The sequence below is a fragment of the Canis lupus genome, chromosome 24 (genome assembly GCF_011100685.1).
Source record: "Canis lupus familiaris isolate Mischka breed German Shepherd chromosome 24, alternate assembly UU_Cfam_GSD_1.0, whole genome shotgun sequence".
Classification (NCBI taxonomy): domain Eukaryota; kingdom Metazoa; phylum Chordata; class Mammalia; order Carnivora; family Canidae; genus Canis; species Canis lupus.
The window spans coordinates 32,552,730-32,570,597 of NC_049245.1; the positions used below are offsets into that span (position 1 = coordinate 32,552,730).

The 17,868-nt window shown below is 44.8% G+C and overlaps 1 protein-coding gene and 1 long non-coding RNA gene across 6 annotated transcripts in view; one reads left to right on the forward strand and one right to left on the reverse strand.

Moving 5' to 3' along the window:
• Window positions 1-17,868, forward strand: part of TTPAL (alpha tocopherol transfer protein like) — a 38,215-nt gene that overhangs the window by 7,827 nt on the left and 12,520 nt on the right. Inside the window, exons 1-2 of one of the 5 annotated variants that reach the window (XM_038572407.1) lie at window positions 15,567-15,702; window positions 16,043-16,268. The exons of 1 other annotated variant lie outside the window; for it this stretch is intronic. The gene's annotated coding sequence lies outside the window, so the exon portion shown is untranslated. Of the gene's footprint in view, window positions 1-15,110; window positions 15,263-15,566; window positions 15,703-16,042; window positions 16,269-17,868 lie in introns of those variants that run through there. 3 more of the 5 variants (XM_038572408.1, XM_038572411.1, XM_038572409.1) reach the window with 3 other exon arrangements.
• LOC102156098 lies at window positions 13,338-15,510 on the reverse strand. The gene is made up of 3 exons (XR_005377909.1): window positions 14,758-15,510; window positions 14,532-14,572; window positions 13,338-14,343 (listed from the first exon to the last, which is right to left on the reverse strand). It is a non-coding gene; the product is annotated as an uncharacterized LOC102156098 (long non-coding RNA).

The following is a 17,868-nucleotide window of genomic DNA, read 5'->3' on the forward strand; positions in this document are numbered from 1 at the left end:
AAAAAAAAAGTGATAAAAAATAATTATAGGACTCATAAGTGATAAAAATAATTGTAGGGCTCCTGGCAAACAGCCTGGGCTATAGAGATACTGAGTAACGACAAGCAAGAATTTATGGCCCTGTGGGCCCAGTCTTTTAGAGGCTGGGGTGATAGGAGCTGGGGTCATAAGTGGGGTCACAGGCAGAAACTCCCAGCAGCCCCTTCCTATCCTATCAGCCTGGGCAGGGCTCTCAGATGGCCATACCCTCTGAGCCCAATGGGCCACCATGTGTCATCCATCTGGTTGGGTCTTGTGTCTCTTGCTACTTCTAAAACCTGTAAACTCTTAGCAAGTTATGGTGATTTGGTTCATTCATTAATTATCAAGGTTCCAGGGGAAGGCCTGGAGCAGATCTGGGTGATGGAGGTAGATCAAGCTCCAGGCACAGTGGGGTCACAGAGCTGGGACTTGAGCCTCTAACATCTGGACTCCAGAGGCAGAGCTCAAGACTGAGAAACAAGCACTAAGAAATTCAAAAGGGTTTGAAGTCAGGTGGACATGACTTTGAATCCCTGTTCTGCCAATACTAACTGTGTCACCTTGGGCCAGTGCCTTAATCTCCTTAAGCATCAGTTTTCACATCTATAAAATGGGACTGCTGATATGCATCACACAGCTTTGCCACAGAGATTGCTCCAATCTGGCTAATAGCTGCTGTTTCTGGAACAGTAATGCAAGCGAGGCTCCATGTTAAGTGCTTTTCAGACAATATTTCTTTTTTTTTTTTTAATTTATTTATGATAGGCACACAGTGAGAGAGAAAGGCAGAGACACAGGCAGAGGGAGAAGCAGGCTCCAAGCACCGGGAGCCTGACGTGGGATTCGATCCCGGGTCTCCAGGATCACACCCTGGCCCAAAGGCAGGCGCTAAACCGCTGCGCCACCCAGGGATCCCCAGACAATATTTCATTTAACTAATAAGCACAGGTAAAGCGCCTCACAGACAAACAGCAATATTAGCTCCCCTAGAATGTATGTTTCATAAGTGCTGGGGTTTTGGTTGTTTTACTGGCTTCAGGTCTCAAATAGTGCCAGGTACATAGTAGATGCTAAACAAAAATTGTTGCATGAATAAATGACTCTAATTTCACCCATATCAGTAACAAAAGAGCTCTGTTACTTAACTGGTATGTGACTTTGAGCAAGCCTCTGTCTCTGAACTTCAGTTTTCTTCTCAGCCTAATGGGTACAATGATGCTGGCAAAATTTATTGAGTGCCAACTGTGTGCTGGGCCCTATTCTAAATGGTTTATATCTCCCAACATTAATGTCCCCTTTAAACCTTACATCTCCCTTTGAGGTACTATTATCAGCCCACATTAAGGTTAAACTAGCTGAGGCACAGGGAGATTGTCACCTGGCTAAGGTCTCATGAGCAGTAAGAGGTGGAACTGGATTCAAATTCCCCAGGCATCTGACAGACCTGCAGACTGCAGCTGCTTAACATTACTCTAGAGTGTCTTTCAAAGACCCCTTTCCCCATCAATAGTAGAAGTAGTAAATATATTGAGGTCTATCTATAGAGTGGAATGCTAAATAGTGATGAAAAAAGAGTAAATTACCAATGACTATAACAACATGGGTGAAGCTCACAATTATGTTGAAAGGAGCCAGGTGCAAAAAACACTAGAGTTGCCAGATAAAATACAAGATATTCAGGTGAATTTGAATTTCAGGTAAACAGTGAATTTCTTTTTTAGCATATTTCCCAAGGGAAATTCAAATTCAACTGGCATCCTGGGTTTTTATGTGCTAAACCTGACAATCCTAAATATTATATATGTATGATTCAATTTATACAAGTTCAAAGATAGTAAAAGGAATAAATGATGATAGATGTTATAGGATAGTGGTGGCCAAGGGTGGGGGTGGGTGGAAAGGCTTCAAGAAAAGTCATATAACTTGATCTGGATGTGGTGTTACCTGTATACACACTTGTAACAATTCACCAAGCTGTACACTTAATATCTGCCCATTTTACAAGATTTATGAATTATGACTCCTTAAAAAATGTTTAAAATTCTAAAGAGCAATACACCCTTTTTACAAAATCTTTAGTAAATGGTGTCTGATGGGGTGCTCGAAAGGATAAAATGAGATAAAGGCTGTGGGTCTCTTAGCACATTTGAGGAGCTCCTAGTAAGAACTCAATAAATGGAAGCCATTGTTAAATGTAACTGTAGCCGCCTTCTTCTTCTTCTTCTTCTTCTTCTTCTTCTTCTTCTTCTTCTTCTTCTTCTTCTTCTTCTTCTTCTTCTTCTTCTTCTTCTTCTTCTTCTTCTTCTTCTTCTTCTTCTTCTTCTTCTTCTTCTTCTTTTTCTTCTTCTTCTTCTTCTTTCGTCTTCGTCTTCTCCTCCTTCTTCACTCCCTTTTTGATTTTCTCTATTGCAGATTGATTAGAGTGCCCTCAAGTGTCTACATTTTGTCATAGCACCTCAGTTACTGCAAAGAATACCCTTTATCCAAGCTTGGAGTCTCAATTATAAATGCCAGTGCTTTGCTTTTCCTTTGCTTCAGGACACAGAAGAAAGTACCCAAGTCCACTTCAGACTAATGAGTCCCAAGTCCAGCTCTAGCCCTGCCCATGGTAGCCCCCTGAAGTTCGTGAGAAGGCAGGCAGAAGGGGACGCACAGGTCTCTGTGTTTCGCTGGCCCAGCATTAACTGCAAACATCTTGTTCCCAGGAACTCACATGATCATATTTGAAAGTAACATTGGACAGGCTACAGAATGCTTTCACATCAACAATAATCGCAGCTAGCTTTCAATGAGTGCTTCCTGTGTGCCACACACCAGGTCAAGAGATAAATGTCCCTTCCCCCCCCCCCCTTTTCATCCTTAAAATGACCTGTGAGGTATATATTGTTTGTAGCCTGCTTCCCGTCCCCTACCCGATAACCCCCCCTCCCCCAAGAGTATGCTTTGGGCATCTTTCCATGTCAATAAATATAGCTGGGGCGGTAAGTACTTGATTCAAAGGCTGAGAAACTTAAACAATCAGCAGCCACTGCCCAGGTGAAGATCAATAATAGTTAACATTTATTGAGTGTTTTATTACACACCAGGCCCTATGCTAATTATTTAACGTGAACTATCTCTCATTTGATCCTTGAGGCAATCTCGAGGTAGCTCCTATTATTATTCAGATGAGGAATCCGAAGCTCAAAGAAGTAAAGGAGCCAATCCAAGGCTAGACAAACAGCTGGTTTGTAAATGGTAGAGCTGGGATTCAAACCCAGGTGGTCTGATTCTGGTCCTGAGCTCTCCACCAGCACATTTGAAGGACAATATGGGGGAGAATTCAAGGGGAGACCCCCAAGGGGAGAAGGAGCCACGGATAAAATCCTGAAGGCAGGTAGAAGGGCAGTGTGGTCATGGGAGAGGCAATTTCTGAAAAGCCAAGTTTACCATGGTGGGGATGGAAGGCTTCCTGGAGGTGATGCCATTTGGACTCACTTTATGTCTCCAGCCAAGAAAGGAAGGCTTCTAATAACTCACCACCTCCCAAGTGGTTTCACATCAGACTCATATGGCTTCAAGTACTAATTGTGCCACTCTCTACTTTAAAAACAAAAAACACAGCATTATTGAGTCATAATTGATGTACAATGAATAATTCCTATTTAAATTGCATAATTTGATGATTTTTGACATATGTACATACCCATGAACCATCACCACAATCAAGATGATGAACATCTTCACCATCCCAAAAGTTTCCGTGCCCCTGTGTAAGCCCTCTCCTTATCACACTACACTCCTATCCCCATACCGTCATGGTCACTGTGGAGTACTTTTCACTACAGATTAGAATTTCATTTTACTTTATTTTATTGTTTTTAAAGATTTTATTTATTTTCAAGAAAGAGAGCAAGAGTGGGTGGGGAGGGGCAGAGGGAGAGGGAGAAGCAAACTCCTTTCTGAGCAGAAAGCCCAATGTGGGGCTTGATCCCAGAACTTCAGTATCATGACCTGAACTGAAGGCAGATGCTTAACCGACCGAACCACCCAGGCACCCCTGGAATTTTATAGAAATGGAATCATACAAGGTGTACCCATTTTGCCTGGCTTCTTTCATTAGGCATAATTATTTTGAGATTCACCCTCATTGTTGTACATATCAATAATTTGTTCCTTTTAATTGCTCATTTTATTTTTTATATGTATACCAGTTCATATACCACACTCCCCTAGGGATAGACATTATTTTTCCCTAGTTTTGAGCCATTAAAAATAAAGCTGCAAAAAATAAAATAAAATAAAGCTGCAAAGCACATTTACAAGCACACCTTCAAGTGGACAGACGCTCTCATTACCCGAGGGCAAGCGTTGAGGAGTGGCTTTGCTGAGTCATGCAAGTGTATGTTTAACCTTGAAAAAGCCACTGCAAACCATTCTCCGAAGTAGTTGTGCTATCTGGTGTCCCCACTAGCAGTGTAGGAAAGTCTCAGGTGCTGGGGCATGTCTTTTTACTTTTAGCCATTCGGGCCAGATGCACTGGAGTCTCTTAACCTGTGGCCCCTACTGGTGGTCCCTTAGCCTTTTCTGGAGCCCAGTTTTCTTATGGGTAAAGTGGAAGTAATCATAACAGCTTTGAAAGGTAGTGAGCTTGCACAGAAGCAACATAGAGTATCGGGACAAGCAGATCATAGAAATTTCTAAAAGATGGCTATTTTATTACAGTGGACCCCCAGCCATCCCATGGTCTGGGGGCCCCCAGTGCACCCCAGGACACACCTTCAAACCAGGTGGTAAAAGCTGCCTTCTTTGTGTGGAGTCAGTGCTCTGAACCTGGAGGAGTAACAGGACTACTGGTGACTGTGCCGGGCACTGTGCTAGGTGTTGTAAATGGTTCATCCTTATAAAGCCTTGAAGAGAGTGGTTTTTTTTTTCCCTCTATTTTACATACAGGAAAAATGAGGTGTGGTAAGCAGTCGTTGGCCACGGTCACACAGCAGTTAAGTGATTGTGTTGGGATTTGAACCTTGGTCCATCTGATTTGGGATCCAGAAGAATTGCTAGTAGAGTACCTGGCTCAGGGTTAGCAAAATGGCCCAGTTACAAAATGCCTCCTGAGGCTCAGGGCTGACTTCACTCAGGTTCCCTGGAAACAGAGTCTGGCAGGGATGAAGTACATGTGATTTATTAAGGGTGGAACCCATAGGGAGGAAAGCAGGATAGGAAGGAACCCAGCAAAATGTGCTCTCAGGTGAAGTCCTACAAGGGCGCTGGCCTTTTGTATCACTTTGGGTCATTGGCCATGAACCACTCTGTGGATGAGGAGGATAACCTCTTAGGTGAGGTGACTTCTGAGGTCACAGTGCTTAGGACAAGGAGACACAATAAGCCATCAGACGCCAACCACTGAAGCATCTGGAGGGTGGAGGGTCCAGGCCCCAAACAGGAAGGACTCAAGAGGTTCTCAGAGGTACTCACACTTCTTGCCTTCCTAATGCAGCAAGCTCTAGGGCATTCGGGAACATTCATTTCTAGGCTTGTTTTGGAGAATCGTCCATCCTGCTGCAACCAGCATGTTGAACAAACTAGACTTGTGACATAATCAACACACACCTTTATTTTTGTCTCCTAGCATCCCTTTTAAAATTTATTCAGTGCAGAGACATTTTCTCTGCCACGAGGTGAAAACTCATCGTGTTACTTTTTTGCTCATTCTCAAGAAACAGTTCCATAATTACATTAGGTCATAAACACAGTATCGATTTATAAATTAGAATTTCCAGTAAAGCTACTGATCACAACTCCAAGCTTGATTTGGGTTTAAAGCTTCTCCCCGTAGCCTGCTTGGTGTTGCTTTAGGCTGATAGCCTGCTGCAGTGGGGGAGGCGGTGTAGGAGGCTCCATTCTTTCTCCTCCCCTTTCCCACAGGTGGGGCTGAGGGGGCTGGGTAGACAGGGAGTGGGGAGAGGAAGTGTCTCACTTGACCTGCCACCAACCTGGCCAGAGCTCTCTGGATCTAGGAAACATTTTAAGTTGCCCCTTTCTGTCATGGGATGCTGCCGTGGGCTCATGGAGATGGCCAATGCCATAGGCCCTTCCCAAACTTGATGTTGGTGGATGCTCCTCTCTAAGGGTGTCTAGAAACTCCTTTCTAAGCCCTAAGAATCTGACATCCAACTCTAGGTTTTTGCTGCTACCACCCCTCTGCCCCTCCATGAGGTCCTGGGGGACATGACTGCACTATCCCAAGTGACCAAAGGGGAGGCTTGGACCCCTTGTAGATGCTATCAGCTCATGCTGGTCCATGGGAAACACTGAAACAGCCTTTGCCTTGGAGCATCTGAGAGTATGGACTGATCTCAGGACATGCACACACTCTAGCTCCTTCACCAGTGCAGCTGGGCAGCCCATTTCTCCCAACTTCTAGACATCCCTGCCCACATAGGAGTCACATATTAACTCTTCACATTGGTTCCCCCCTCCCTCCTCAAGAAGCCTCCACCATTCTATTCCACTCTTCCAAGAAGGTGACCACCAAAGTAATGTTGCCCTCTCTCCCCACCATAGAACTGTGGGTGAATGTAGGGGTAATAATACATATTGTGGTCATACAACTTTAGCACTTGTGGGCTTTTGGATTATGCTCTTGAAAAGTTATCACTGGCTGTCACAGCAGAGCTTTAGGGCAACATTGTACAAGTTACATCCACCTCCCCCAGACTCTGTTTTCTCATATCTTCATGAAGGCGATAATACCCACCCAGCGGGGCCATTGTGAGGGCCGCGTGGCACAGATAGAGTATTGCCAGATCTGACTTTCTAAGATCCCACAATCACACACCTGCAATTCCATCTCTGTGTGATCACTGACAAGTGATTTCCTGACCTGGTCTTAGGTTTCCTACTGTCCAATGGTACTCAGAAGAGCCCCTACCTGATAGCATCTCCACGAGGTTAGTGTGGTGAATATATAGAGAGTGTGTAGCCCAGGGCCTAGCATTTGGTAAGGATTTAGTACTGCTGGATGTTAATAATACGGTGAGGGCAGTCTGGGTGGGCTTTAAAGCTGGTCCTGGTGGGATAGGGGGTGTAGAGTCTACCCCTCTTGGTCCACTAGCATTCCAGGCCCTGTTTTGGAAATGCTTCAGCCCAGCTGGGATTCAGGGCCCTTGGGAACAGAGAGGACAGTCTGTACCTCCAAACAGTCATGCTGACTCAGATTTAAAAATCAATGTGTGACCAGAAAAACACAGCTGGGCTCTCACCTCGTATGGGAAATCCACACAGCCAACCCCACTCATGTCTTTATCTCAAGCTCGGAGAGGTGGCCGGCCCTATTCAGGGCCCTGATTCTAAGGCTTATAAACAAAAAGGCTGGCACACGGAGTAACAGAAATCTCTGGCTTCTTGAGGAACACCAGGCCCATGGGTCACAAGCTTCGCATGACCCCCTGGTTGGGGTCAGGCATGTCTGGTGCTTGCCAAACCCTTGACTCTCTCAGCCCTAGTCTGGACACTTCTCAAGCCAAGTCAGGCTCTGGACGGCTGGTTGGGCAACCCATGACCTCAGACTGGGTCAGATCCATCAGATGAGCATCTGTTTAAGAGTATGGAACATTTTGTTCTTTAGAATCCCAAGGGCCAAAGAGTATGAACCCTCCCCAGCCACAATTTACCTTCCCCCACCCCCAACTGCCATTTATTTTGGGCAAGTTCTTTTGCCTCTCTGAGTCTGGTTTTCCCATCCGTCAAATGCAAACTAACAAGCACCTCCACCCACCAGGATTGTGAGATTCAGGTAATAAGGATAGAGGAATGGCACACACATTGACAGGCACTCAGTAGGGGGAAGTAATTCCTACAAACAGGGCACTGGACACTAAATGAAAACCGGTAAGTTATATATGCAGTGGGTAGACTGTGGAGGCAGACTGCCTAGGTTCAAAACCAAGCTGCTTTGCCACCTTCTATGTGGTCACAGGTGACCTCTCTGACTCAATTTTCTTCTCTATAAAATGGGAATGATAATAATAATAGAATTATGGGGATGCTGTTAAATTAGATGCACTGGGAATGGTGCCTGGCACCTAATAATCACTTAATGAGAATTAACTATTTTTGATTGGTCACACAAGTTAGTGATGTTAGCAATGGTGCTGAAATCACACCAGTAAGGCTGTTCGACAGGATTAACGGTAAAGAGAACTCATAGTTATTGAGAACCTACTATGTATCAGAAGCCATATATTCAAACGTGTATATGCACATACACGTACACAGTGAGGTACGCAGTTCTGTTTTCATCTTTTAAAAACTTTGTATTATAAAACAAATCACAGATGTGGAAAATCATACAAATTAAACGTGTGGCTTAGTGATTATTTGGGGGGCAAACATCCCAGTAACCACCACCCAGGTCAAGAAATAAAACTTTGCCAGTGACCCCAGGAGCCTCTCTATGTACCCCAACTCAATCAAACCCCTCCCCCCAAAGTCACTAGCCTGACTTTAATAGTAATTATTTCTTTGCTTAATCATTTTCATGTGCATCCCTAGATATTATAGTTCTATTCTGCCCATTAAAAAAAAATCTTAATATGTGTTTTAAGCCGTAGATTCCCCCTGTATTTCTTTCTTTTCCTTGTAGTTTATCTGTTACGCTTTTTGACCCATAGAGTTTCTCAAAGTCTGGATTTTGTCTACTGCATCCTTACAGTTCAATTCAACATGGCCCTTGCCTTCTGTGTTTCCTGCATATTAGCAGCTAAGTCAGCCAGTTTCCATCCCTCTGACATGATTATAGGTGGTTCTGTGTTCTTTTATCAAGAAACACATATGTGGTTAGAGTTTGCTCTTTTTTTTGTTATTAGCTGCTATTGTGTACAACAGCTATATACACTAAATTCATAGGAGGTTGCAAAATGGCAGTATTGTATCATTTTGTTTTCCTGTACCAATTTTAATAATTTTATAAGATGTTTTTCTTAATCTATTATTTGGTCACCCAGTGGTACAGTTCATATAGGAAAGATGGGACAAATACTTGATTCTCCTGTTTTATTTACGTAGTTTTAAGAATATAATTTGTTTCTATGCCATCCTCAGAAGGAGATCAGTTGGTGTTTTTTGCTAAATGTCATTATGAACTTATTGAAACATATTTGATGCACTTCAATCAATTGCAATTATAATCTTTGTTTCAGCAGAAATTGTACCATCATTAGGTTGGTTTCTAAGTCCACTTGATAGCCTGGATGGCTTCCTTGTTATCTAGTTATGACAAGATATTCCAGGCTCATTTCCTGCCACATCTTTAGAATCAGAAATTTCTCCAAGAAGTCCTTCTAGAAAAGGGCATTTCAAGACTATAAACTGAGGCTAAGTACACTCACTGCTACTAGATTGGTCATTGTTTTTAGTGAATATAATTAATATTTTATATAAATATAGACATAGATTTTATTATATATTTGTTAATATAGATTATAGGGTGTATATATATATACACATATATATATCTCAATGTAACTTTGGTTTTCAAGGACACAAGAGATGAAAAATTTGAAAGATTCTGCAATAACTGATTTGCCACTTTATACTTACAACAGAATAGCAATGGTAAAACTGCCGCTGTTAACTAGAATAGTGAAAATGGATAAAAAAATGTTTGCATCCACTAGGCCTATTCCCTACCACTTCGGGGGAATTGTACTATAGCTACATTGTTAGAGCATATAGGCTCTACAAACTTTGTTTCTTTATTTTTATTATTAAAGATTTTATTTATTTATTCATGAGAGACAGAGAGAGAGAGAGAGAGAGAGAGAGAGAGAGAGAGGCAGAGACACAGGCAGAGGGAGAAGCAGGCTCCATGCAGGGAGCCCAACATGGGACTCGAGCCCTGGTCTCCAGGATCACACCCTGGGCTGAAGGCGACGCTAAACCACTGAGCCACCTGGGATGCCCCTTTGTTTCTCTTTTAGCTATCTTTCAGTAAATATGCAATGCAATATTACCACCAGTCCTCATGGCAAAGTCTCTCCAGGCATGTTGTTGGGCTGGAGCTCATTCTCAGTAGACAACTCAGGAAAGGCTCAGAGAAAAAACACTGAGTGTTTGTGAGATAATAACGGGTCTTTATAGAAGATCAGTTTTGCTGGATTTAAATTCTTGGTATGTACTTCCTTTGAGTGTCTTACATATATTATAGCATTTCCTCCCTGCTTAAAGCATTGCTGTTGAAGAGTCTGATGAAAATCTCATTTTATTTCCTTTTGCCTACGTGCTCAGGGCACCTAAAAATTGTTTTTCTTTATCTTTAAAAACCAGTAATTTTACAAAAGTGTGCCTTGGTATTGGTTGTTCTGAGACCATGATGTATTGCTGGCTTTGTTTTGGGGTTTTGTTGTTGTTGTTATGTTGTTTTATTTTTCCCTTTAGTGACTCATCTTATTCCTAGGTTAGATGATCATTTCTGAACTTTGATTTGTCCCTTTCCCTCAAATTCTTTTATGTCCTCATTTACCTTTAATTTTTAAAAAATGCCCCTTCGCTTTCTATTTATCTCAACTATCTGTTGATTTTATTTTTTTCATTTGCTCTTATATTCCATTTAGTTCACTTTTCATTTTAAAAATAATTTTTTTTTACCTCTGATTCTTTCATGACTTGACACCTGGTTTCTGAATTTCTATAATTCTGATTTATGTTGTTCTTTTTTTGTTTAATGTCACGTTGTTCATGTTTTTAGCTTGCTTTCCTTTTCTTCTTTTTTAAAGAAGAAAATTAAAAAAAATTTTTTTTTTCTTTTTCTTTTTTAAATGTCTTTCTGGGCAAGCGATCATTGTCTATAGGGCTGCTATTTTACTCCTTCTACTTCTCTCTCCTGGTCTCTGTCTCTCTCTCTCCCTCCTCTCTCTCTCCCTCCCTCTCCTCTTCTTCCTCCTTCTCCTCCTTCTTCAAGCCATCTTGCTTTCCTAGGATTTGACTTTGGTACTTTTCCGTTGCTCATTTTTATGTGAGATAGTTTTTCTGAACATTTGGAGGAGGCTTGGTTAAGAAAACTTTTGTATTTTCACAGAGCTCCCCCTTCTGTTGTTTCTGCAGATTGTTAACAAAAATCTGGCTTTACCTCTGAGGTTTTCTGGCTCTGCTCTCCTCCCCTACATTCATCTAGCCCACTTTTTTCCTTGATTTCTGCTTTCCCTATCCTACTCCATTGAAATTTCCCAGGAGTTTCTCAGCATGAGGCCTGTCCTGGAAGGAGGGTTCGGTGGTCATTTCTGGAACTCATGGGCATTAAACTCCATTAGCCCTGAGGCTTCGTGGCAGACTCCTTGCACTCCTCTAGTTGGAGTTGGGAAAACCCTTCCCAGTTTTAGCTGCTGTTTTCAAATAGCCCTGACATGCTTTCCATAGATGTTGCAGTCTGGGGACTCCAGTTTTAAGGTTTGTTAGACAGGTTGTTGCTTCCCTTTTATATTTCCTCCAGAGGCCCTGGTGGCACTCAGGCCTCAGAGCTGCTGCTGATTTGTCCTCATTCATTTGTTCAGGGAGTTCCTGAAAATACCTTGTTACCTAGGTCTGTTGTAAACATGGGTATGGATTTTATTTTTGTTTTTATGTGGGGACTTGGGAGGATTTAAATCTGTGCTTGGCATCACTGCCATCATCTTCCCAGAACTCCCCTGCTGCTATCATTTTATAGATAAGGAAACTGAGCCCCAGGGTGGTTTGCTCAAAATCACATAGCTAACAAGAAGGGATAAATGTATGTGAGAGCACCTGCCATCCTGCATGGTACAGAGAAGATGCTTAATACAGATGACTTTCTCCCTTACTTTTTCCTCCCTGCTTTTACCAGTCAATGTCCCTTCAGGATTCGTTATTGACAATTCAGTGAGATTATTCAGGCAAAGAGCTCATGGCACTGCCAAAAAAAAAAAAAAAAAAGGTGTTCAATCAGAGGTACCTGTTAGTAAAGAATTTATGATTAAAGAAACCAAGGTAGGGGATCCCTGGGTGGCGCAGCGGTTTGGCGCCTGCCTTTGGCCCAGGGCACGATCCTGGAGACCCGGGATCGAATCCCACGTCGGGCTGCCGGTGCATGGAGCCTGCTTCTCCCTCTGCCTGTGTCTCTGCCTCTCTCTCTCTCTCTCTGTGACTATCATAAATAAATAAATAAATAAATAAATAAATAAATAAATAAATAAATAAATAAAAAAGAAACCAAGGTAAATAATTGTTCCAAGGTTGCACAGCTGACTTATGTCTATTCAACCAGAAGCCAGTTTTCTTTCTTCTATACTAGTGGTTCTCAATGGGGGCAATTTTGTTCCCTAGTATATATTTTTCAATATTTGAAGGCATTTTTGTTTTTCACCACTGTAAGTGTGGGGTGCTACTCTCATCTAGTGGTTAGAGGCCAGGAATACCATTAAGCATCCTACAATGTACAGGTTGACATAAACCCCCACCCCTCAAAAAGACTCACCCAGCCCCTAAGGTCAATAGTATTGTGCATGAGAAACTAAGCCCTATATCATGGTGGTATCCTAAATAAGCCCTCCCTTAGAATCAATACTAAAACTTGTTCTAGCAGATTGTCTGAGGTCAGAATCACATGCTTTGAAAACAGTGACAGGTCAGGCATTTCCGGCCTCCTCTAGCAAATACCCAACAGCCAGATTTCTTTCTTCAGAGACTGGATGAAGCTAGGAGGACGGGATGCTAGGAGTCCTCCAAACCAAGATGCAGGGCAAGCTGCCCTCCCTCCAGCGACCTTTCTGCTCTCAAGTGGGGTGGTCATCACGAGTTAACAGACATGTCATGATCCAATGTACCAGAACTCTGCACACACCATTCTACTGAATCCTTCTAAGGACCCCCTAGACAATGAGACACATACCCCCATTTTGCCCACAAGGAAATGGATATTTTGAGGGGTAGTTCTGAGTGTGTTACTTCTGAGTATCCAGTGCAAAAAAGTAAAAGACAGAAGTTCAAACTGCAGCTCAATCTTGGAGTCATCATGTGACCATGGGCAATTTCTTTTCCTCCTCCGAGCCTGCTTCTCAACGTGTAGGAACAAAGAGGCAAAGTAATCTCTAAACCAAAGTAAAAGTTGGGGCCGTGTTGTCATACAGACTTGGGTTCAAAGCCAGCTCTTTCTTTGACTATCTTGAGCCCCTAGGTAAGTGACTTTCCCTTTCTGGGTTTCAGTTTTCCCATCTGTACATGAGACAATCCTAGCTTCCTGTTCACAGGGTTGTAGCAAGGTATAATTGAAATCATATAAACAAATTATTTAGCATAGTACCTGGTGTATATAATCCCTCAAAAAATGAAAACTTTTTTGTTTTTTTTTTGTTTTTTTTTATGAAAACTTTTTTGACTGAGACTCTTCTAATCCTAAGATAACTTAGTTCCATGATATGTAACATCAGGAAGACCCAAAAATAATGGCCCTTAATTGAGGGAAGGGGCAGGGACTTCTGGGCATCTTTGAATCTCCTCTCAACCCTCCCCTGCCCTTGAGACCAGGTTCTAGACTTATATTCTTCTCCTCCTGCTGGCAGTATCTGGGATTGCAACCTGATCGTACCACCAGTGGGTCTGGGGTCTGGGTGAAGTTTATTCAAATAACTAGGACACCATGGTCTGGAAAGGATCATTCCTTGCCCTTTGCCATGAGAGCTGCCATTTGTAAAAATACGGTTTGCCTGGTGAGGGGCAAGGTGTTTCCTCTTATGAGCTTATTTAATCAGCTTTTTGCTCATGGGGAACTAGAGGCTTTGGAAAATTGAGTGATTTGGCTATGGTCACATAGTTGGACATAGGGTTGCCAGATTGTTGTAGGTGGAATAATGACACCCCAAAGATAACCCTGTGGTAATCTCCGGAGCCTGTTACTATCTTATCGTATATGATAAAAGGAACTTTGAAGATGTGACTAAGTTAAGGATCTTGAGATGGGGAAGATAATCCTAGATTATCCGGGTGGATCTAATGTAATCACAAGAGTCCTTATAATAAGAGGCAGGCAGGACAACAATAATGTATTATACACTTAAAAATTTGTTAAGAGGGTAGATCTCATGTTAAGTGCTCTTGCCACAAGAAAAAAAAATTTTAATATAAAAGAGGGACACAGGAAGATCGGAGTCAGTAGTAGATGTGCCAACAAAAGTAAGAGGTTGAAGTGATTTGAGGAATGAGCTATGAGCTGTGGAATGCGAGTGGCCTCTAGAAGCTGGAAAGGCAAAGGAACGAATCCCCTCTTTAAGTCCCCAGAGAGAATACATCTTTGTCAACACCTTGATTGTAGACTTCTGACCTGCAGAACTGTAAGATAATAAATCTGTATTGTTTCAAGCCATTACATTTGTAGTAATTTGTTACAGGAGCAATAGGAAACTAATACATAGATAGACTGGGGGCGGGGAGGGGGACTCAAACAAACAAAACACAGGGTGTCCAGTTAAATTTGAATTTCTGGGGATGCCTGGGTGGCTCAGTGGTTGAGTGTCTACCTTTGGCTCAGGTCATGATCCTGGGGTCCTGGGAATGAGTCCTGCATAAATAAAAAAAAAAAAAAAAAAAAAAAGATTTGGTTTTTAGTATAAGTCTATCCCAAATGTCGCAGGAGACATACTTACACTTAAAAAGAAATTGTTGTTTATTTGAAATTCAGATTTAACTGAGTGCTCCGTATTTTATCCTAGAAATGGTGGAGCCAGAGCAGGAGTCAAAACTTACGACTTCATGGCTCTTCCACTTTCCCCAACAATCTGGGATCCAGCAGAAATTGCCATGTTCTCATGGCCTGCGTGGGTCAGTTCCCATCCTCCAGAGCTCCTCTTGCCCTCTGGGGTTGGGAAAGGAAGGGGTTGTTTAAAGTCATCTCTTGGATGCACCTTTGGGCTCTCGGTCCTCCCAGACCACAGAATTTCTCTCTACAGATTTGTGTCTTTGCTCTGCTTGAAAGAGCCACCCAGGGGCTTTGTCTCAAAGTCATGGTTGCGTAATAATAATAGGTATGTTGGGGCGGGAGGTGTGGGGCTGATGGTGCTGGGGGTGGGGGTGGGGCAGGAAGGGGACTTTATGAGCCCCAAAGCAGGACACAAGTCATTACTCAAGAGGGTGATTTTCAAAGCCAGAATCGTGTTGCATATGAGGACCCTGAGGCCTGCGGCCACTGAGCTGGAGGCAGACGGAGGTCCGCTGGATGGGCATCTCCCCGCGTGCTAATCCCGAAGTCCAGGTTGGAAGCCCCTTCTACTTCACTGCTTGCCAATTTCCCTTCCACGACATAGGGGGGCTCCATAAACAAGACCGAGTGAGGCAGTGGGTGTAAAGCCGCGGGCGCGCGGTGGGATGTCCTGAAGCCGCAGTTCCTTGCCTTCTTCCTCGGGGTCTCATTTCCCGCCTCTGTACCCCCCCCCAAGCCTCCCCTCTCCGCAGGCCCGACCCCGCCAGCGCGCAGGCCCGGCCGCTAGGTGGGGCCCGAGGGCCGGCACTGCGGAGGGAAGCTGCGCGTGCGCACTCGCGGGCGGCGCCGCGCCTTCCCACGCCCCGCGCACGTCACTTCCGGCGCGAGGGGCCGGGCCGGCCGGGCCGGGAGTGCGGGTCGGCTCTGTGCGCGCTGCCGGACGAGGCTCCCACTGCCGCTAGACCCGCGCTCCGCCCCGTGTAGCCGGGCCGGTGAGTGCCCGCGAGGCCGCCCCTGTGTCAGGGGGGTCGGGGAGAGGGACCCCCGAGAGGGAGGGATCACCGGAAGTTGGAGGACTCAAGGAGAGAGACCCCAGGAAATGGGGACGCTGGGGAAGGGGTGACAGCCGGAAGTGGGGGGCCTCAGAAGGTGGTCGGCGGGACGCGGGGGCTCGGGGCTCCGGGGGGCCGGCTTCCTGGCCTCCGCGAGGCGGGGCGGGGAGGAGGGCGGTGCCCGCGACGTGAGGGGCTCCAGGCGGGGGAGGTTCCAGGCTTCACCGTAACAAACGGTGTTTGCACCGTCCCTACGCCCACCCATCACCTGACGCTCCAGACTGTCCTGCCCTGGGCTTGACGCTGCCGAGGCCCTGGAGATTACACAGGAGGCTCCAGGCGGAGGGTGAAGCCCAGTGTGGGGCCACGCACATCCACGCGGTGCCGCCCTAGGTGTGTACCCTCCGGCCCGTCTCTTAACCTCCCATCGTCCGCTAATATTCACAGAGCACCGTCATGTGCCAGGCTAGGCCTATAGCCAATGGACACTACAGTCTGTTTCCCAGGTAAGCACTGGATTGGGATTACAGGCATCTGTCGGTGCCTCCCGTGGAAACAGCCCAGGGTGGGTCCCGTGAGCCGTGATCGCGGTTTCATGCCTCGCTTAGCATTCCTCCGCCAGGCAGATCCAGCTCATTCAGCAAATATTCATGGAGTGCAGTCTACCCGTCTGACACGTTGTTAGGCACTGGGTCTAAGGCGACGAACGAGACAGATAAAGATGCTGCCGGCAGATTGCCTACAGACCATCAGAACAGAGGGAGCGTGCTCTGCCAAGGAGCTCCTGGTGGGGAGGCTCCTACCCCTGGCCTGGAGTTGGAGAAGGCGTCCTGCGTCAAGCACCATCATCTCTTACCTGGCTTACTGCAGCACCCTCTGAATAGTCTCTACTTCTGTCCTTAACCCCTTACAATCCGTTTGCAAGACAGACGAGCAATCCTGTAAAATAGAAATCAGATCGTGTCACTCTTCTCAGATGGCTCCCACCAAACTCAATAAAAGAGTTCTTACTGGCCTACAAAGCCCTGTATCAATGGGGCTCCCGGTATCTCTATCAACTCATCTGCTAATATTCTCCACCTTGTTCATTTGGCTGTAGCCGCACACTGGCCTCCTTACTGGCAGGTGTGTTCTTGCCTCTGGCTTTGCCCTTGTTCTCCCAGATATCTGCATGGCCTTACTCCCTCATCTTCATCTTTCCTCAAATGTCATTTGGGTGAACAAATCATCCCTGACCACCCTATTTAAAATTTCAATCCCTATTCCCAGGTACCTCCAAACCCTCTACCCTGCTTTATTTCTCCCCCTAGCACTTTCATCTGGTAGATTATAGTTTTTTTTCTTGCTTATAGTCTGGCTCTCCCACGAATCTAAGTTCAACACAGGCACAATTTTGTTGTTGTTGTTCACTGATGTATATCTTTAGTGCCTGGAAGAGGACCTGGTACATAGTAAGTCCTCCATGTTTGTTGAATGCATGAAGTGGCATTGGGACTTTTGGATGAATCAGTATTGGTCAGGTGAAGAACAAGCTTGCTAGAGGAAACAGGATGTGAACAAGACAAGAAAACACAGCTTTGGGAGGAACTGAAAGCAGCTGGGTGGGGCTGGAGGTTAGAATGCAAGGAACGGAGTGGCAAGACGACGGTTTTGGGGGAGTGACCTGGTCACCAGCTACATGCAGAGACCCCTGAGATGGTCCCTGCTCTCCTTGAGCTCAGAGTCAGGGACCAGTGGTAGTCTGTGGACAGGAGCTTGGGCTTTGGGACTGGACAGCTGCTACTGCCTTACTCCTGGAAAATCTAAAGCAGCTGTTTTTGGTTTTGTTTTTTTATTCAATAAATGTGTTCTGCTCTTCCAAGAAACAGACACTAGGATGAGATTAGACATGCAAGGAATGAATTGGAGGCAGCACCTGTGAAGCATAAAAGGAGGGGAAGCTGCAGAAGTCAGGGAGAGCCTTCAGACTCCAATAGGAGCTCAGCTCTCTAGGGAAGGAGGTTTGGGCAGGGAGTCGTGGACGGTAGGGCAGTTCCATGGCAGGTTCAGGCTGAACCTCGAGGCAAAGTTGCCTGTTAGTGGAGGCCCACATTTCACTCAGTCATT